This window comes from Pipistrellus kuhlii, unplaced genomic scaffold (assembly GCF_014108245.1).
Source record: "Pipistrellus kuhlii isolate mPipKuh1 unplaced genomic scaffold, mPipKuh1.p scaffold_m20_p_1, whole genome shotgun sequence".
NCBI classification, from domain to species: Eukaryota; Metazoa; Chordata; class Mammalia; order Chiroptera; family Vespertilionidae; genus Pipistrellus; species Pipistrellus kuhlii.
In genome coordinates, this window is record NW_023425404.1 from 132,788,910 (window position 1) to 132,811,021 (window position 22,112).

At 38.5% G+C, this 22,112-nt stretch overlaps 1 protein-coding gene across 8 annotated transcripts in view; it reads right to left on the minus strand.

The window, feature by feature from the left end:
• Nucleotides 1-22,112, minus strand: part of TET2 (tet methylcytosine dioxygenase 2) — a 126,028-nt gene that overhangs the window by 84,287 nt on the left and 19,629 nt on the right. For all 8 annotated transcript variants that reach the window (XR_006743069.1, XM_036410015.2, XM_045589324.1 and 5 more), the window contains exon 2: nucleotides 6,882-7,027. The gene's annotated coding sequence lies outside the window, so the exon portion shown is untranslated. The remainder of the gene's footprint in view (nucleotides 1-6,881; nucleotides 7,028-22,112) is intronic.

A 22,112-nucleotide genomic window follows, 5' to 3' on the forward strand; every position in this document is an offset into this window, starting at 1 on the left:
GTGCACCTGAAACCTTGTCATCCAAATGAATCGAATAAAAAATAAAATAACAAACATTATGGAACACTAAAAAATAAACTTATGTAAGTATAATAGAAAAAGAAAAAACACTTTCTTTCAGAATACAAAGTGTATTCCCCAAGACTCTCATTTCTGTTTTAAATATCCTGTGAGATCAGTGGAGTCAACTGATACTTCACCTTTCAATGGGGAAACTGAAACACAAGAATGGTGAAAATAACTTTCATAGGGTATGTTCTATTTTAGCATGGCTTACGTGTTCCAAACTCCAAGTGCATGTCATATGCAGATAGACATTGATACCAACAATGCTATAGTGCTATTTATATAGTGAATTTAGGAACTGCCAAAGTTCTCAGGAGAGTGTCAACTGTCTTCCACAATTCAACCTCTTGGGACACAGAGTCTATGAGAACAATCTGGGACTTAAAATATACACAAGACACCACCACATATAACAAAAATTTTGTTTTTACACAGTTGAGTCATGATTTACAACATAATGTGGAATATGAAATGGAGAGAGTAAGGAAATGTATAAAGAATTATAAATGGAAAAGCATTTTCTCCCTTAAATACATTTATCCTCACTTGCTAGATAATTATATTTTATTTTAAAAAAGAAGACATTTATTAACAAGCAGATGGGTAGCAGAACAGTTTTGAAGAGTGCAGAATGAAGAACACTGCATTAGATGATTTTTATTTAAAGTCCTATGACTCAGAAGATAAATTGATTAGCTATATTAGAATAATGACCATTGATTTCAAGATTGATCTTTAAGAAAGCAACATCTGTCCACTTATCTACTGATGGACACTTGGGCTGCTTCCAATTCTTGGCTATCTTATATATAAAAGGTGATATGTAAATTGACCCTCATGCCCTCATAAAATGGCTGACTATGACAAGGCTTGCAGAGGGGTTAATTAGGGGTGACCAAATTACTGAACAAATAGGTTGTGTGGGGTGACCCATCCAGCAGTGGGGTTAGTGAGGATGACCAAATGACTGAACAGCAGGCTTGCAGGGGTGTCAGGAGGGGTGACCAGGCTGGCAAGGGGGGCAGACGGGGGTGACCAGGCCAGCAGGGGTTCCTTGAGGGGTGACCAGGCGAGCGGGAGGGGGGCAGTTAGGGGCAACCAGGCAGGCAAGTGAGTGATTAGGAGCCAGTGGTCCAGGATTATGAGAGGAATGTCCAATTCCTGGTTTAGGCCGGATCCCCTGAGGGGTCTTGGATTGGAGAGGGTGCAGGCCAGGCTGAGGACCCCCTACATGCACACATTTCATGTACCAGGCTCCTAGTTGTAAATAATGCTGCAATGAACACAGGGCTATTTATATTCTTTTAAACCAATGTTTTAGCTTTCTTCAGATATATTCCCAGAAATGGGATTGCTGGGTCATAGGCAGTTTCATTTTTAATTTTTTGAGGAAACTCCTTACTATTTACACAGTAATTGCACCAGTCTGCATTCCCACCAGCACTTGCTGTTTGTTGATTTATAAATAGTAGTGATTTTGACAAGTGTGAGGTGATATATCATTGTGGTTTTAATATGAATTTCTCTTGATGATTACTAATGTTGAGCTATGATACATTTATACAATGGAATACTACTCAGTTGTAAAAGGGAAGGCAGCCTTATCTCTTGTGACAGCATGGATGGACCTGGAGAGCATTATGCTAAGTGAAATAAGCCAGTCAGAGAAAGGCAAGTACCATATGGTTTCACTCATTTGTGAAATCTAATAAACAAAATAAAGTAATAAACAAAGTAGAAACAGACTCATAGAGAACAGACTGACAATTGTCAGAGGAAGAGGGGTTTGTGGGTATGGGTGAAAAGGTGAAGGGATTAAACAATAAAAACCAAAAACCAAAAACAAAAAAACAACTCATGGACACAGACAATAGCAGACAACAGCATGGTGATTACCAGAGGAGAAGAAGGGTGGGGGAGAGGTGGGAAAAGGTACATTGGTGATAAATGGCAATGGAAGGAGAGTTGACTTGGGGCGATGAACACACCATACAATATACAGATGTATTATAGAGTTGTACCCCTAAAACCTATATAATTTTATTAACCATTGTCACCCCAATAAATTCAATAAATAAAAGAAAGCAACATTTGATGTCTTAATTTTAGAATCTAGATAGTGATTTAAATTTGAGATAACAGAAACCATTTTTCTTCTGAAAGATAAGCAGAAAAAAAGTACAATAATAGAAATCCTATTCCATCTCAAATTACTGGAGAGAGAGAAAGATGCTATTTTGAATCAGAAAGCATCAACAATGACTAGGAAGGAGAATCTAAGTGTATGCAGGTAATGAGCTCTCCTAGCAATACTTCCTTGACTCTTTCTAAACAAGTTAGATTTGTTTTGTGAGAGAGGGTAAAAATGGTCACATTTTTAGAAGAACAGCTAAACACAGTGCTAATCGGCACATCCAAACCTCCCAGTTCTATTTTCCTTAAGTATGCTGGTGAAATACAAACCACTAACCCTTTTGCCCTGCAGGTGTGGCTCAGTGGTTGAGTGTCGACCTATGAGCCAGGAGGTCACGGTTCGATTCCTGGTCAAGACATATGCCCGTGTTATGGGCTCAATCACACACTTCCACAAAATGGGGTGTGCAGGAGGCAGCCAATCAATGGTTCTCTCTTATCATTTGATATTTCTCTCTCTCTCATCTCTCTCCCTTTCTCTCTGAAATCAATAAAAATGTTTTGTTTTGTTTTAAATCACTAACCCTTTTTACAGCCAGCGTGGAGAGTGGTGGGAGAGGAGCTCACAACATGACGACCCGAGGCCAGTCCAGGTGTTGCCCACAGCTAATGGCATGACCTTAGGGAAGTCATGTTTCATCAATGGGTGCACTAACTTGCCCATTTGTTTTAGCACCAACACTTAATTGGTCATTTTAAGACTTGAAGAGAAACTTTGACTCTTCTCCTATATCTCCCATGTGTAATCAGTGATTAAATCCTCATGATTTTTTCCTAAAGGATATCAAATCTATCTTCCTTCTTCAGTCTTATTATCATCATCCAGGTTCTCAACCTCCTAAATCACTCTAATGACTTTCCTCCATCTCCCTGCTCTCCCACACTTGTCAAAATAATATTGTTAAAGACCTGGACCACCTTGTTACCTACTGCTTCAATTGTTCCTCAATATTTGTAGGACAGCATGTAATAATCTGAAGCCTGGCCTTAGGGTTTTAAAAAATCTAGCCTCACCTGCTCTTCCATCTTTTCTCTCACTACTTTCCAACTCTACACAAGACTGCCTGCCCCCGCCCCTTCCCCTTGCTCTATGCCTAGTAGAGCCCTGTCTTCAAAGCCAACATCCTTATTTCACTTCACCTCATGTAGTTTCTCTTCCACCTGTCTCTACTGGCATATCATCTGTGTGTGCGTGTGCGTGTGCGTGCACATGTGTGCCTGTTGGTTGTTTCATGGCAGAGAGTGTGAGGGCTATACAACTGTGATGTCTATAAAAAGTAACTTTAATTAGAACTTTTTCCTTGGCAGTTTCTTTTTTCAGCATTACTGAAGTAAAAATGACAAATCTGTAAGATACATATATCTGATGTACAATATAATAATTTGATATATACACACATTTTGGAAGAATCCCTCTCATGAAGTTATTAAGAAAAATATTCACCACCTCCCATATTTAAACTTCTCTTATTTTGGGCGAGAACATTTAAGTTCTACTCTCTAGCAAATTTCAATGATATAACACAGTGTTGTTATAGTCACCAGGTTATATATTAATTCCTCAGACTTTATTCATCTTATAATTAAAAGTTTCTACCCTTTTGTCAAGTATCCACATTCTTTCTGTTCAAGATCTAGGCCATGACATGCCACGTTTTGTGTATGAAGTCTCCTCTATTTTAGTCTAGACAAACTGTTGTACCATTCTTTGGACGTCCAAAGTTCTTATCTGTACCACGTGGGTCCATGGGCGATGTTTATTGGTGGGATATGATTATGTTGCATAAGATGCTCCGACTCCCTTTGACTCCCTCTGGACAACCTTTCCCTGCTCCAGGGGTAGCTTTGCTCTTCTACCTTCAATGTGCTTCCCCCGTGTAACTTCATGGCGTGTTTGTATTCCTTACACCCAATTTTACTAAAAGCGTAGTCTTCTCATGAGGTCTTTCTTGATGACCCCATTTTCAACTACTACCTCAACAAGCCCCCGATTTCTTTTTCCTGCTTTAACATTTTATGTTTAGCACTTCTTTTTAAAAAAATATATTTTATTGATTTTTTTTACAGAGAGGAAGGGAGAGGGATAGAGAGCTAGAAACATCAATGAGAGAGAAACATCGACTAGCTGCCTCCTGCACACCCCCGACAGGGGATGTGCCTGCAACCAAGGCACATGCTCTTGACCGGAATCAAACCTGGGACCCTTCAGTCCGCAGGCCGAACTCTCTATCCACTGAGCCAAACTGGTTTTGGCTGCTTAGCACTTCTTGATGTTTAACATACAGTAAACTTTTATTTTTTTTATCTTATTTATGTCTGAGTCACACTTTAGATTCTAAATTAAACGAGAAAAACTTTTATCTGATTGGCTTATTAATGCATTATACTTCCTAAAGAGTGCCTGGTATTTGATAGATACTCAAAAATACTTTAAAAATAAATTTACTATTAAAAACTGAAAGCAGCATTAATAATAGTAATTAATAACATAAAATATAAGATTAAGAACTTATTATGTGACAGGCCATCCACATATTGTCCATATAATATTATATGATCCCATTAGTATTAACTATGATATATTTGCCTAGTAAAACAATATCTGAGGAGGTTAAATAATTTTTCAAAGGACATCAGCTAATAAATGTTACTAAAATATAAGCCCTAGGCTTATTTATCACTGAAAATAAGTCCTAGACTGAGCTTATTTAACTATAAGAAAATAAAGGCAAAATAAGATGTTTTCTGGACATGAGGAAAGAACTCCTCTTGGAGTTTACTTATAAAACCTTTTCTTTTCTTTTTCACATATCCAATACATTAATTTCCTGAGTACATATCTTTTTAGTAATTTATCTTGCACTTTTCCCTAAGCTTCTGCACTTTCTTACCCACCCTTCACTTCCAAGAAGTGACAATCTTAGGACTTCACTAAAGAGATAAAAATTCCATTTAAAAAAGCTCTCAGCTTTCATGTAAGGTCAAGTACAGAGTGAGAAGTCACAGTCCTCACAGCGAGAGAGGCCACACGTGCACTAGGGGAAGCGGGGAAACGCTAAGAACACTTTATTCGTGATTACCTAAGATTTTCCAGCATGAGAGGGGAAAGAGGAAGTCTATTTTCAGTGACAATGATTACTCTAAAAACATGAACATGCAAGGGAAAATTTTCATTCTGAGAGTCACCGCGGTGCTGAGTTCTCTCTCCTCTGCAGAGTGACTTGAATTCCCAGGGCAGAGAGGTAATCTAGGCAGAGGCACTCGCCCCATGTCTCGAAAATGGCAACATCCAGGAATCATGGGAGTTGAACTGAGGACACCCTGGAAAGGATTTCTCAGCACCGGGTCAAGTCTCTCAGAAGGATCAAGTGGCAGAGTGCATACTTCGCGTCTGGAGTGAGAGCAGAGATTACAGCTACACGGGCTTTTTAGAAGATCTGTTTGGTGAATGCATCAACAAAATTCAGGGACACCCAAGCTGAACTACCTCCAAAAAGAGCTGCCGAAGGAAAAAGAAAAGCCTCATTCTCCCTTTTCTCTAACCTCTATTTTCTTTCCTACAAGGCCCCTGTTATTGTAACTGGTTTATAGCACTTATAGTAATAAGAAAAAACTATATATGATAGAATTCATGGTAGTCTTCATCTTAAATATATATTTTTTGGGAGGGCGGGGGGAAATACACCAGTTCCCTACTTCTATTCTTCCTTATATGTGATAATGATCTGATAAATAACCCTTCGGCTGGGACATCCATTAGCAAGTCAGTGGCATTCAGAACAAATTGAACTTCATCAAGATCAACTATAAGAACAGGATATAAAAAGTGTTTGATGTTTCCCTTTCTGTCAATACCTCTATTTGTGTTTTTTAGAAAAATCATGTGAGGGGAAAAAATCATGTGAAATAGCACATAGGTTTTCCTGATTCCTATCATTCTATTCTTCAGTTCTCCACTAGTTATGTGGAGCCAAATTGTCATGAAACCCAGCTGCCTAGGCTCGGCCGGTACTCCCTTTTCAGCCCAGCATATAACAACGAGACAGAATTCTTTGGATCTTGAACAAGGTTGAGACCAAGTGGCCATGGTGAGGTAAAAGTGGACAGGAGAGAAGCCATGATGAGTGGTTCGTGGTATCACATTTGTCCATGCTTATTGTGGTATTTGGGTGGCTCTAATCTTTCTTTTCAATTCACAGATATTAAGAATCTGATGAAAATCTTTTCTCTAGAAACAAACCAAAAAAATGTATATACACAAAACTCAGCATGTAATTTTGGGGAATTCATAGATCTAAGCCCGTGGTTGGCAAACGGCAGCTTGCAAGCCACATGCGGCTCTTTGGCCCCTTGAGTGTGGCTCTTCTACAAAATACCATGGCCTGGGTGAGTCTATTTTGAAGAAGTGGCATTAGAAGGAGTTTAAGTTTAAAAAATTTCAATCGTTGTACTGTTGATATTTGACTCTGTTGACTAATGAGTTTGCCGATCACTAAGCTGTGTGTCCAAAGACCGTTGAGAGAGTACAGAGTAACTCAGAGTTGAGGTTGGAAGAGAAATTGACCATTACAATGGGAATAAGCTTCTGGCAAACCAAGCACCAGCGATCCCCACTGTCTTACCAGCAGCTCTATCCCTCACTGCTCCTCCTGGATCATGGCCTGCTGGCTGCTGTTGAGCCCATCTCCTGCTTCCAAGCGTGGTAACTCAGCAAGAACAAGGGCGAGTAAACAATCTTGAGAGGGTCTGCTGCTGAATGTTGGCCAGCCTGGGAAAGACACAGAGTGAATATTTTTAAGTTAGCAAAAAGGAACAAGGCATGCACATCTGGTATGAAAGCTATTACGCAGAGTTTAAATAGTTTAAGATGACCATAATTGGATATTTCCACGACACAGTTGGCTGTTAAAAAAAAGAAAAGAAAATGAAGGTTGGAGGATAGTCCTCGAAGCAGTGACACTCCCAAATGCACCATGATAACATTATCTAATATTTGCTGCGCACTTCGCAATGCCCAGAGCGCCTCTGCCTGCTTCAGTGCTCCTCACATCTTGATTGTGAAAATCAATTAGGCTTGGGGCCACTGGCCTCATCTTCCGTCTGTTTAATCTAGGGGTGTCGAACTCAATCAGAGAAGGGGCCAAAATCTAAAATCCAGCCTAAATCGCGGGCCGAATGGTTTACTGAACAGTCATAAACTGTCATTGTGATGGAAACGCAGCAGAGTGCAGTGATGACAGCGCGGTGCGGGCCACATAGCAAGGCCTGGCGGGACGGATTTGGCCCGAGGGCCTTGTGTTTGACACATGTGGTTTAATCCAATAGCTCTCAGCCTGGGTTGTAACAGTATCACCTGTGTGTGAAGCAGAGGTCTCCACTCAGAGATTCCGATTTGTTGGGCTAAAATGAAGCCTTATTCCCCCGGGGACCTTACGGTACAGCCAGGATTGAGACTCATTCGTTTAAGCCCTTGTACTTGTTGAGAAGCAGCACTAATTTAACTAATTTAAGCCAGTGTTTATTCAGAACACCATAGCAAAGCAATGTGCTAAGTGCTACACACGCCTTAAAACTATAACCCAATAAAATACACACTTTAAAAATATGACCAAAGTGCACCAGTCAAAGATACAATAAAAATCTTGGGTGCTACGAAAAGTGGAGATTCCCATCCATGAAATAAAGGAGAAAGTTCAATGGTTTCAGAAAGTCTTCTGAGTTCGGAGAGCATGGTGGGATTCAGAGAAAGACAAGCAGGACAGGAAGAAAACACGTTTCAGGCACTCAGAGCTGTAAGAATCTGAACAACAAAAGGAGAGAGAATGAAAAGTCCATTCTTTAAAGGAACATCGTAAGAATTCCAAGAGGCAGATGTGAGCCAGAACATGAAGAGTATTGTTAAAACGACTAAAGGAGTTGGGCCATTTTCCCAAATATCTGACAATACTATCTGGAACAATATTAGGAGTTGTTGAAGGCTGATGTCCCAACAGGTCTTAATAAATTTACTGGGTTCTTAGTGCATGCCAGACAGTGCTGGATGCATTACATACGTTACCTCATTTTACACAACAGCTGGTGAAGGAGTTATTGTCCCTATTGTACAGAGTAAGACGAGAGGTCCTTTGATTTTCTGACACAGAGCTGGAAATGGTGTGCAGAGACTGGGGTGTGCTCTTTCTTGACAAATACGGCATTGTGTAGGTTTTTAAAAACTGAGATCTAGTTCACATCCTTTTAAAATATTTTTAGTATTTTCAAAAAGTTGTACCATTAGTGCCACTATCTAATTCCAAAACAATTTTATCACTCCCCAAATAAATCAGTACCCATTAGGAATCATTCATTCCTCCTCCGCCTAATTGAATTTCTATCTCTATGGATTTGCCTATTTTGGACATTTCTAATAAATGCAATTATATAAAATTTAGCTCTTTGTATCTGGTTTCCTTTACTTAGCATAATGTTTTTAAGGAGAGAGGGAGAGAGACATAGAAACATCAATGATGATGAGAGAATCATTGCCTCCTGCATGCCCCCTCCCATGTATCCAGCCTGCAACTCGGCCCTAGCCAGGAATAGAACTGTGACCTCCTGGTTCATAGGTCACTGCTCAACTATTGAACCATACTGGCTGGGCAGCTCCTTCCTTTTTAAAGGCTGAATAGTATACATTACATTTTTTTTTAAACCATTCATTTGTCAACAGACACTTGGGTCATTCCCACCTTTAAGTTATTGTGAATAATGCTGTTTTGAACATGAGAATTAATTATTATAAGTTTTTGTGTGAACATATGTTTTCAATTCTTTTGGGAGTGGAGTTTTGAGGAGGGGAATTGCTGGATCATATGATAATTCCGTTTAACCTGCTAAGGAACTGTCAAACTGTTTTTTGAAAAGTGACTGTAGTATTTTACATTTCCATCAGCCATGTATGAATGTTCCAATTTCCCCACATCCTCGCCAACACTTGTTATTGTCTTTTTTATTATAGTCGGAGCAAAGTAGTAGAAGTTTATGGTGTTATAACTTATTACAAGCATGATACTGTATTGGCATATTGCAACAGTTCAAATGGAAAACAGCAAGAGAATAAGAGGGTTCCAGAGGAAATGAGACAAAATGATCAAGCAGGAAAATATTACTGATTGAGAAGTGGACTTTAGTTAACATTCTAGATGTAGGAAGATAAAAAAGACAATTATAATAAAGCTTTGAGTTTGGTAGCTTGAGAGAATGGTGGCATTAATCACAGAAACAGATAATTCTAGAAAGGAATCTGAAATGGCAAAAGAGATGTTGACATGCTATATAATCCAAACAAGTAAGTAGTTATCAGGCAGGTGAAGTTCAGGAGGTCAGGGTTGAAGACAAAGAAATATGTCTTGCTTTTAGGAGGGATCAAAGAAGCCTCGGTAACACTGGAAAGGCGTCCTCGTATATGCTTACATTACTAAGGCTGGGCTTCGCCACTTACATACCAAACATTGAGGAAGGCAGAGGAACAAAACTACACACTTGCCTTCCTGTAGTTTTTGTTGTTGTTGTTGCTTAAAATGGTAACATAAAATTTAAATAGTAAAAGTAGCATGCTTTACGCTTAGAGTTTTACCGGGACTTTAGCTATAAGACCCTTGAACTGGTGTTTGATTTTTACTGATACTATGGGGCATTCAGGACAGGGGTGCTCTTGGGCCAGGACAGTGTGAGTAGGCTGAGTGGCACTGCCCTCTGAGGGCTGGTATCGGATCGGAAGTCCTAGAGCCAGTGGTCAGCAAACTGCGGCTCGCAAGCCACATGCGGCTCTTTGGCCCCTTGAGTGTGGCTCTTTCCACAAAATACCACGGCCTGGGCGAGTCTATTTTGAAGAAGTGGTGTTAGAAGAAGTTTAAGTTTAAAAAATTTGACTCTCAAAATAAATTTTAATTGTTGTACTGTTGATATTTGGCTCTGGTGACTAATGAGTTTGCTGACCACTGTCCTACAAGCAGTTAGCAGGTTGGCTGGGAACCAAACTGGCAAACTCTCAAGGAGGGATGTGAAGTTCTCGTTTTTCTATGTCTCCAGCAACCCCCTAATAAAAAGAGGCCACTCAGCAAACAGAATGTGCACCTGTGAGAGATCACGGGTCTCTGGTGAGAGCACAGTTCCTCGGTGGTCAACACTCGCTTTGTTCAGGTGTGGAAGAGTTCCAGTATGGTAACATTCAGAAATTAATGCAATCATGACTGTGTGTTTGGGCACCTGTTCTGAAAGAGAAGTTGAGTGATACTATTTATGAGGCTATGCTCAATAATCTTAAAGAAGATGCAAAATACTGGCAGTCAGCAATCTTACTAAGGGTATGTGGTTCCAAGACCGATTTTTCTTTGTTCCCCTAAACTGAAACCTATTCTGGTATATGCTGAGATTATAGAAAAAAACAGAAACAAAAACAAAAATACTCAGAATGCAGAGCAGAATAAACATGAGGGTAACTGCTGCTAAGACAGGTTCAGACAAGAGCCCATGAGAGAGGTTGAGAGGCATCTAAGAATGGAAGCGTATGAGTTCATTTAAATGTTCTTACTCCCACACACATGCCTGCATTTTTAATTAAACAAAATAAACCTCATTGTCAAAGTTGCAGTCTTCTAAGGGTATGTGGTACCAAGACAGATTTTTCTTTGTTCCCCTAAATTGAAACCTATTCTGGTATATTTTATCTTCATCAACTGTTCACTGTGTTTTAAAAGGGTAATATGTACTTTCTACAATACTTTTCAGAATGTAGGTGAAAAAGGACAAAAACGGCTAAGATTTCTTGAATGTCTCGGTCTCCTATTCCTCCAAACCCTATCGGTCATGCCCCTCAGCACACACTTTGCAGGTGGCAGACCCGTGTGCCTAGGCTCCACACCATGCCTCACGGCCTCCACCCGCTGAGAATCTGTGAAGAAAACATCTCATGTTGGTTAAAGGTTGGTTATCCTACATTTCAAACCCCAGAAAAAGATACTTTCTCTCAAAAAGTAAACACAACTTTTCCCTACAAACCAGCCACTCCACCTGTGAGCATGTGTGTATCCATGTGAGCTGTGCACCATATACAGAAATCTTTCTTTGGGCTTTAAATACACTGTCCTTTCAACAGCTGGATGCTCATAATCAGAAGTCATTAAATACTTCCGTCACAAACAGGGGACTGTTATCCTGTGCAATCTAGTCCTTTGTTGTTGTTGGTTCTCACCTGAGGATAGTTTTTCCATTGATTTTTAGAGACAGTGGAAAGGAGAATCGGAGGCAGGGAAGGAGGGAAGAAGGGAGAGAGAGAGGGAGGAAGGGAGGAAGAGAGGAAGGAAGGGAGAGAGAGAGGAAGGAAGGGAGAGAGAGAAAAAAACACACAGAGAGAGAGAAAGAGAGAGAGAGAGAGAGAGAGAGAGAGAGAGAGAGAGAGAGGGAGAGAGAGAGAGAGAATCACATGGATGTGAGGGAGAATACGGATATTGGTTTCCTCCCACACACAACCCAGGTACGTGTCTTTGACTGGGAATTGAACCCAAGACCCTTTGGTGCATGGGCTGACACTCTAACCACTGAGCGGCACCAGCCATGTGTCTTCAAAGCTTCTAAGTAATAGACGTTTCTTTCTGTTGTAATGCTGCCGTGGCTGCTTCCCAGTTCAACGGGATCCTCCTCCAGGTCCAAGTGGGGTCATACTGGAGTCCACTGAATAGCAGGTTATTGACCTCAACAGAATATGCCCACAAAATGGTTTTCTTCCTCTTTCTCCCCGTCTCCTCACTGTCTCTTATACACACCCACACACATACAAACGCACACTCTCTTTCTGCAAATAAATGGTCCCACCTGTATGGTGCCCAATGGGAAGTGCTATTCCAAGAACGTCAGTTACTTGGCAGCAATGGCTGTTCTATTAATGCTTTTAGAAAGAAATCACTCCAGTAGTCAAGCTCTAAGAAAACAAAAGGAAGGCCTCGTGGACATTTACTTTCTGCACTTCCTAACACATTTTTCCTCGCAGTCACTAGTAAGCATTTACAGGACAAGTTCCACTAAGATAAAAACAAATATACACCAAACAAGATTGTTTCTAACCAACAGCCTTTATAGAATTAAAATTGTCAAACAAAGCTGAAATATTAGGCAGCAGTTATAAACTGTTTACTAGTAATATAGTATTTCCATTGCACAAAGAACTTATTTAAGAACTAAACAGAAATGGAGAGATACAGATATGAATTCACTTGGCTATTGTTTATAGATTATCAGATCAATTTCTATATTTTCCAGAAACAAATAATAAAAGTGGGTGGGGGGGGGGGGGAGACAAGGAAACGTGTATTATTATTTTTTTAATCAAGATGGAAAACCCACATTAGATGAAAAAATGGAGTAAAAACCAAGCAGAAAAAGCGTATATAAATTCTTGCATCTGGAACACAAATTTCTATGACACTCTTACACTTGCTAATACTTGACCTCTTTGGTCAGAGATATACCGTATTTTTCGGACCATAAGACGCTCCAGACCATAAGACGCACCAGTTTTTAGAGAAGGGAAATGAAGAAAAAAAGATTCTGAAACAAATAGTGTCCTAAAATATTTTATGTGCATTAAAACCCAACATCACAGTCATAAACACATGTAATCAACCCTGTAAAGTAAACAGCAGCATTTAGAACCATTTTAGAGCCGGGCAAGCACACAGAGACCACACAGAGCCGGGCAAGTAAAAAAACTTTTTTTTTAAAGTATATGTGTAGGCTATATTTGGACCATAAGATGCAGGGACTTTTCCCCCCCACTTCTGGGGGGAAAAAAGTGCGTCTTATGGTCCGAAAAATACGGTAGCTATTATAAACCAACTGGAGACCTGATGCACAAAGTTCATGCTAAAGTAGGCCTTCCTCCCCCCGGCTGCCCGCACCGGCTTCCCTCTGGCACCCAGGACTGGGCTTCCCTCAAAGCCCTGGCTTCGTCAGGAAGGTCATCCAGAAGGATGCCCAGTCTAATCAGCATATTATGCTTTTATTATTATAGATTATTATAGATGGAGATGTGCCCAGTATGTTTTTAAAATATATATATTTCTTTATTAATTTCAGAGAGGAAGGGAAAAGGAGAGATAGAAACATCAATGATGAGAGAGAATTGCCCCCTACTGGGAATCGAGCCCACAACCCAGGCATGTGCCCTTGGCCAGAATCTAACCTGGGACCCTTCAGTCTGCAGGTCAACGCTCTACCCACTGAGCCAAGCTGGCTAGGGCGATGTTCAGTATCTTAAATCTGAAAAGCCAGTTCAGGGTATGGTTTAGTTTTCATTAACTAAAACAGGAAACAATTCTCTAAGACAGAATTGCCATTCCCAACGCCCAAGTATTTTGGGAATCTCCTCTAGAAATTAGATGTAATGAAGGAGAAGAAAGGGATAAAGAAAAGTGTGTATTCATTTTAATGGTTCATCTGTCATTTCCTATTTCTCCATACAAAGAATATTTGGTATTGGTGATTGTATTTATATGGCTGACTGCAGGACACTAATTCTACTGGGAGTTCAATTTTTAGCTGAATCTCAGAAGAAATTTATTTCCCATAACTTTCATAAGCAAACTAAGGAAGGAGGCAGGCAGAAGAGGTAAAGTGTAAGTCTATTTCAGATTCTAATTCTGACACTGATACTCCATAACTTCATGACCTTGAGTCAATCACTTAAGGAAACTGAAGACTACTGATGCCTATAAAAAGTTGAATTATAGTATTTCGGTTCCAAACCAGATTTAGGGCTTTATGATTCTATGACTTAGATATCTAATTTAATGAAAATGAAGAAATACATATGTAAAAAAGGAGGTACTGCACAAATGAATAAGATATAAAAACATGAGCAAAATTATATTGGTAAAATTACATCAATTTAAATACACCTAAGTAATATTAAAACTATTTTATAATGAATAATCCTTAAATTTTAATATGTAACTGTAACGATAGTCACAATGCCCATTATTATAATGTATATTCTCCTTTAGATATAGTAATTTTATAAATGACTAGAGTCCTGGTACATGAACTTAGTGCATGGGGAGGGGTGGAGGGAGGTAAGTAAGTCTGACCTGCACCCTCTCCAATCCAGGACCCCTCCAATCCAGGACCTCTCACAATCTGGTACTGCTGGCTCCTAACGGCTCACCAGCCTCCTAGCTTGATCTCCCTAACTGCTCTCCCCTGCCAGCCTGATCTCCCTAACTGCTCTTCCCTCTGCCTGATTGCCCTAACTGCTCTCCACTGCTGGCCTGATCACCTCTAACCACTTCTTCTTCGGCCCTACCACCATGACTTTGTCCGAAAAAACATCCAGTTCAGTCTAATTAGCATAGTACCTTTTTATTAGTATAGATGTAATGGATTTTTCAGAGTAATGAGGTCACTACTATGGTTCACTTAGATTGAATTGCTAATTGCATCCATTTATAACAGTAATAGATTGAGAAATCGATAACCTGGCAGACTGTAACTGCTTTAGAAAAAAAAAAAAAAACACACCTCAAGTCTATAACATTAACATAGATATTTAAAAATTAATTCATTTTCCCTACTCTTGAGGAAATTATTAGGTGTATATGAATCCCACCTTCCCATTTCTTTAAGAGAGATGGTAAGTAAAGGATACATTTTAAATTATTCAGAAAATAATTTATGCAAAGATGCTATAATGTCATATGAGCTATATGAGTGAAAGTATAAAGCCATTACATTAATAACGTCATTACAAACATCAAAGGATGAGAAAAATTCTAATGCTTGATGAGATGGCAAACATTATAGAAAGGAACATTTTAGACTACATATAAAACTTTCAACATTTGATTCATGATGAATTTTAAAAAGTAAAATTACTGCCCAACTGGAGTGGCTCAGGAATTGAGTGTCAGCCTATGAACCAGGAGGTCATGGTTCAATCCCCAGTCAAGGCACATGCCCAGGTTGTGGGCTTGACTCCAGTGTGGGGTGTGCAGAAGGCAGCTGATCAATGATTCTCTTTCATCATTGATATTTTTATCTCTCTCTCCCTCTCTCATCCTCTCTAAAATCAATAAAAATATGTATTTTTTTTAAAAAGCAACATTACTCCAGTTATAATGCTGTACTCTAAACATTTTATACTCTAACAATTTAAACAAGGAAAATTCATCAAATCTTATCTACACTAATAAAAGAGAAATATGCAAATTGACTGTACCTTCATGGTGCCCATCAGCCAATCAGGAGTGAGTATGCAAATCAACCCAGTATAGATTGCAGCTTAATTTGCATATACAGGCACAAGTGGGGCCTCTGGGCAGCATGGGAAGGCAGAAAAGTGGCTCTGGGCCAGAGCAAAGGTGGTGCAGGCAGCCAGGGGAAGGAAGGCCCATTCTTGCACGATCTTCGTGCACTGGACCTCTAGTTTCCAATAAAAAGGCAAAGGAGAGAGGAAAACTCCACAGATTTCCCCAAAGATTCTAATTTTATCTTGTTCCTTAAAATGGAGTATTATGTTCAAAAGATTTCAGAACACACAGAGAAACTCCAGTGTTATGATTACCTGGATTGTTAAAATAAATTATGCAATTGCAAAATCAAGGAATTAAAAAATAACAAAATACTTCTATCATAAGATATTTTTAAAAACACAGGTTAGCTGTGGCTGGGTAGCTCAGTTGGTTGGCATGTCATTCCTTACACCAAAAGGTTGCGGGTTCCATCCCCAGTCAGAGCATGTATGGGAGGCAATCAATTGATGTTTCTCTATCACATTGATGTTCTGTCTCTCTCCTCCCTCTTACTCCCTCTGCCCTCCTTCCTCTTTCTCTAAAAATCAATGAAGACAAAAAAAAAATATATATATATATATATATATATATATATATATATATACACATACACACACACACACACACACACACACACATAAATCAATGAAGACAAATCCTCAAGTTTGAATTTTAAAAAGAAAAAGTTTAGTAAACATCAAGTTAAGACAAATGGTGATTCTCTTTCCATACACATGAATGACAATCAAAATATTAATAGCTGTCATGTCAACAACATGGGTTATAGTGCTGCAGGAGGGTCCTGGAGGACACCTACAAGCTGAGATTATGATAGTTGTGGGGAGGTTCAGGGAGTCATGAGGAGAGAGCCACATGGTTTAGACAGCAAAATTCTCCAGCTACCTTGGCAATGTTTCAGTAATCATCAGCACAGCCACACTCGTGTAAACCTGCTGCATAGCAGTTCTGGCTGTTTATATGATTCTTATAAGGGATTAAAAAAAAAAAAAAAGGCATTAAGCAAATGTTAAAAGTCTTTACAAATCTACCACTTATTATTGAAGAAAATGTAACTATTAACACTGGTAATAGCTAGAAAGCAATATCATGGGGAAATTTGATGGAAGGAATGAAAAATTAAAAATGAAAGATTTTTGAATTTTTCAAAATTAACTGTGAAAATTATATAAAATATTTCATGACAATTTTAAAACTATTAAAAATACAAACATGAGATTAAACCTTTAAGTGATTAAACCATTAAGGCAGAACTGAAATACACTTTTCCCTAAATAAACAAGACATTTAGTATATATAAAAAAAAAAACCTATAAATTCAATCACACTGATAAATGAGACATCCAGGTAAATATTTTTAATAGCAAAATTTTGACATACTTTTCATAAAATTATCCTTTTCATTTAAACTGGGTTTTCATATATTAAATTTCCTGGAGATGCTTATGACTGTTGCTACTTAAAAATGACTTCTTATGAACAAGCATATCATAATGATGAAGAAATGGCAGCATAATTCAAAAATGCTGATGCCACATTAGAGGTTGTCTGTATAGAACTGCACATTTTTTAAAAAACGTTTTAAATCATTTTTTATTTACTAGATCTTCTAGGTGAAATATACAAATCTAAAGGGGACAGGGATTTGTTGTTGTTGTCCTCTTGCTGAAAGGAATTAAAGTTACCTGGCAACCGCTGTGTTGTAGAAACCAAAATAAGAGTTGGTTGTCTACCACCAGTTCCTCTAATACAGAAGTGTACAAGCAAGTAGAAAAACACTGTTATTGTGATGGTGTTTTGACATGACAAAGTAAAAATCATCAAGAAATTTCCAGGAAAAAGAAAGCCTCCTAAAAGCATAATAATTGTAACTACACCAATCACTCAGACAAAAACATACACACTCCAAAAAAGAAAATAACAAAAGACTTGACCAAAGAATATACAGAGGGGGACTGATAATAGAAGCATTTTAAAGGTCTTTAAAATATTCTACACAAAAAATATAAAAGAGCATAATAATAATAATTATTATGATGATGATGATTATAATGATTATTTATAGAACCAGTGACTTTATTTTTAAGCTTACTTTTATCAAGGCAAACAAGGATATAAAAATTTGAGTTATAAAGAATTATAACAGGATAACAGCAATTAGAATGTGAATACAGTTTCTGATAGTGGTACATAATAAGGAATATTTATATTTTAGAAAATTTCCTTTGTGTCATATTTCAGAGTGCAAAAAATTAGCTCTGAGATAACAGTAACTTTGCTCCCTAGTAAAACACAATATATTTTAATACAAGAGCTCAATCATTATGGAACGTGTGTGCATACACTTTATACATATGCAAATATGACAGCAGAAAAGAGCAGGCGTGTGAGAATTGGTATTTTCCTCTATGTATCAATGACTGGGGCTTTGGAACATGGGCAGTGTTTTTAAGATAGTGAAGTAGTAAAATCACCATTTGAAAGTCATCAATGAGCAATGTGGAGTTTGGGGATAAAGGAGCCGCTGGCTCTGCCTTTAGTAAATGATCTCTAGGCCGAAACCGGTTTGGCTCAGCAGTAGAGCGTCAGTCTGCGGACTGAAAGGTCCCAGGTTCGATTCCGGTGAAGGGCATGAACCTTGGTTGCGGGCAAATCCCCGGTAGGGGGTGTGCAAGAGGCAGCTAGTCGATGTTTCTCTCTCATTGACGTTTCTAGCTCTCTAGCTCTCTCCCTTCCTCTCTGTGAAAAATCAATAAAATAAAAAATAAGAAAAAAGAATAAAAAAAGAAAATGATCTCTAGGAAAAGCCCTTACCTGGTTCACTTGGGTTCATAGGCCACGGAATATCAATGTTAAACATCTTGACCCTCCTCCGTTGACTCACAACAGGTAAGAAGCTAAATGAAACTGGAACATCTAACTCCTTATACCTGAGAATGTAAAAGAGTCCTTTCTAAGAAAGATCAATTGCCAGTCAACTGACCAGCTCTAACCTCCAACACTGAACCAGAAAAAGCAGAGAAAAGAAACAAATGAACAACCATTACTAGATGCATGTTATTTCACCTCAGTAGCCATTAAAAGCCAGATACTTTGCATGCCAGAACAACTTCTTCCCTTTGGAGAAAAAAAACACAAACGAGTAAATGAAAGAACCTAAACGAAATAAGCCAGTCGGAGGAAGATAAACATCACATGATCTCACTCATATGTGGGATGTAATGATCAACATAAATTTGATGAATAAGAATAGATCAATTTACAGATAAGTGGTAGGGGAGGGAGGTTAGGGAGCAACCAAAGGACTGGTATGCATGCATATTAGCAAAACCAATAGTTAATTGGGGGAAAAGGAAACTTTAGACAATAAAAAAAATAATAATAATAAAAAGAAAGAACCTAATAGTGAGATAAACTTAATCAGGTTTCACTAGGAATGCAGCTGCTTTAGACAACCTCACTGCAGATAGCCTTATGGTGTGATAGCAATTTCCCCTCCAAGTGCCTGTCAGGTCAGCGTCTCCAGGTCATCTCGAGCCACAAATGACGTCATGCTTTATCAGAGAGCATATCAGAGGTGACTTAAATCATCAAAGTGCAGTGACTAGTTAAAAATGAGTTTCTACTGAAAGTAGTCATTTATTAAATAAAGAGAATATATACTCTTTATTTTTTGAGCAGTGATGAGGGGAGACCACCTCACATAGAACCAAACCAGACTTTCATCTTCAGCACTCCGGGAAAAGGCATGGTGCCTGTAGGTACGTGAATGGCTTATAGCCTTTGAGGTACCGTGGGCACTGAATGGTGCCCGTTAACTGACGCCCTGCTGGGTATGGCCAGCCCCTCCTCCACTTGCCTTTCTATGAATAACAGTTCATTGCAAATACAGTCATGGGCCAATTAAGATTACCGTATTTTCCGGCGTATAAGACGACCCCCTAATTTTACAGTTAAAACATAGGTGTAGGCCTATATTCGCTGTATAAGACTACCCCCCACTTCCGAGGCAACACCAGTTCTTTTTTTAATAGACCGCCTCTCTGAATCTGGCCAATCTGAGCAGGCTTTTTACTAGAACACAGTGTAGCTTCGGTACAGAACATGTACACTATGTTTTAGTAAAAAGCCTGCTCGGATTGGCCAGAGTCAGAGAGGTGGTCTATTAAAAAAAGAACTGGTGTTGCCTCGGAAGTGGGGGGTAGTCTTATACAGCGAATATAGGCCTAAACCTATGTTTTAACTGTAAAATTAGGGGGTCGTCTTATAAGCCAGAAAATACGGTGGGCTATTTTCCTTCACCTCAGATTGGAAAACTGAGAGCAGAAAGAGAAGTTGAATTGAAACTCTACAGTTACCCATAAGATATTTTATTGCCTTGTTTATTTTCTTTTTATAAGGGTAAGGTTTTTCAGGTTGTTTTACTTTTTTTTTAATTAATAAACTATTTTTTAGAACAAATTTAGGCTTGTTGTACAACTTAGCTAAGTACAGAGTAGTCATATAGTTCTGTCCACACACATGCACAGCCTCCCCCACTATCAACATCCCTGATCACAGTGGTGCATTTGTTACAGCTGCTGAACCTACCCTGACACATCATTATTTCCCAAAGTCTACATTAGAGGTCGCTCTTGGTGCTATACATTCTATGAATTTTGAGAGATGTAAAATGGCATGTATATTATCAAATAGTTTCACTGCCCTAAATATCCTATACTCCTATTCACCCCTCTTCCTACCCTTAAATTCCTGGAAACCGCTAACCTTTTTGCTGTCTCTGTAGTTTCACCTTGTCCAGAATGTCATGAAATTGGAATCAAGCTGTATGTGGCTTTTAAAGAATGGCTTATTTCACTTAGTAATATGCATGTGAGATTCCTCCATGTATTTTCATGGCTTGGGAGCTTATTTTATTTTAATGCTGAATAATATTCCATTGTCTGAAGACCAGCTTATTTACTCACCTGCTGAAGGGCATGTTGATTGCTACCACATTTTGTCAATTATAAAGAAAGCTGCCATACACATCCAAGTGAAAGTTTTTGTCTAATCAGTGCTTTCCAGTTCTCTTGTACAACTACCAAGGAACACAATGGCTGGACTGCATGGTTAGAATAAGAAACTGCCAAACTTTCTTCCTAAGAGGCTGTATGATTTTTCTATCCCCAAAACAATGATGCTCTAAATCCTCACTAGCATTTGGTGTTACCAGTGTTTGGATTTTGACCATTCTAATCATTGTGTAGTGGAATCTCATTGTTGTTTTAATTGTTGCAAATTGAAACATGATGTTGAGCATCTTTTCATAGGCCTACTTGTCATCTGTGCATTTCCTTTGGTGAGATGTCTGTTCAGGTCTTTTGCTCATGTTTAAAATCAGTTCATTCATTTATTTTATTGTTTTCAGAGTTCTTTGTATATTTTCAATATCGTTGCATGTAGATGACCAATTGTTTCAGCACCACTTGTTGAAATGATTGTCTTTGTTCCTAGTCTTGCCTTAGTCCAACAAAGATCAGTCAACCAAATTTATGTGGGTCTACTTCCAGGTTCTCTACTCTGTTCCACTGATTTGCCTATTCTTTTACTAATGTCATACTGTATTGACTATTGTAGCTTTATAATAAGACTTGAAGTCAGGTTGTGCCAGCCCTCCATCTTCTTCTCTTTCAATATTGTGTTTTCTGCTTTTCCACTTAAATTCAGAATCCATTTGTTTATATTCACAAAATAACTTTCTGGGATTTTGACTGAAATTGTGTTGAATCTATAAATTAAATTGTGAAGAACAAACATCTTGAGACAATACTAAGTCCACCTAGCCATGAACATGGACTATCACTCCATTTACTTAGTTGTGTGTGTGTGTGTGTGTGTGTGTTTGTGTGTGTGTGTGTGTTTTGTTTTCTGTTTTTGTTTTTTGTATCTTTCATTGGAGTTTTTCAATTCCCTTACATATGCCTATGCATCTCATTTTGGGAGCTATTAATGTAAATGATAATGTGTTTTCAATTTCAAATTCCATTTGTTCATTGCTGGTACATAGAAAAGTAATTGATTTTTACATATTAACCTTATACCCTGCAACTTGCTATAACTGCTTATTAGTTGCTGGAGTATTTTTGTTGATTATTTTAGATTTTCTATAGATCATGCCATCTGAGAATAAACACAGCTTTATTTCTTCCTTCCCAATCTCTTGTTTCCTCTTATCGCATTAGCTAGGAGTTCTACCAAGCATTCAAATAAGAACTAAAACCTATCCTCCTCAAACTATTCCAAAAATTTCAAGAAGAAGGCACACTTCTTTTAAGCTTTTTCTATTAAGCCAGCATTATCCTAATCCCAAAACCAGACAAAGACACTGCAACAAAAGAGAACTACAGGCCAATACCCTTGATGAATATAGATGCTAAAATCCTCAACAAAATTCTAGCAAATCAGATTCAGCAATACATTAGAAAGATCATACACCATGACTAAGTGGGATTTATTCTGGGGCTACAGGAT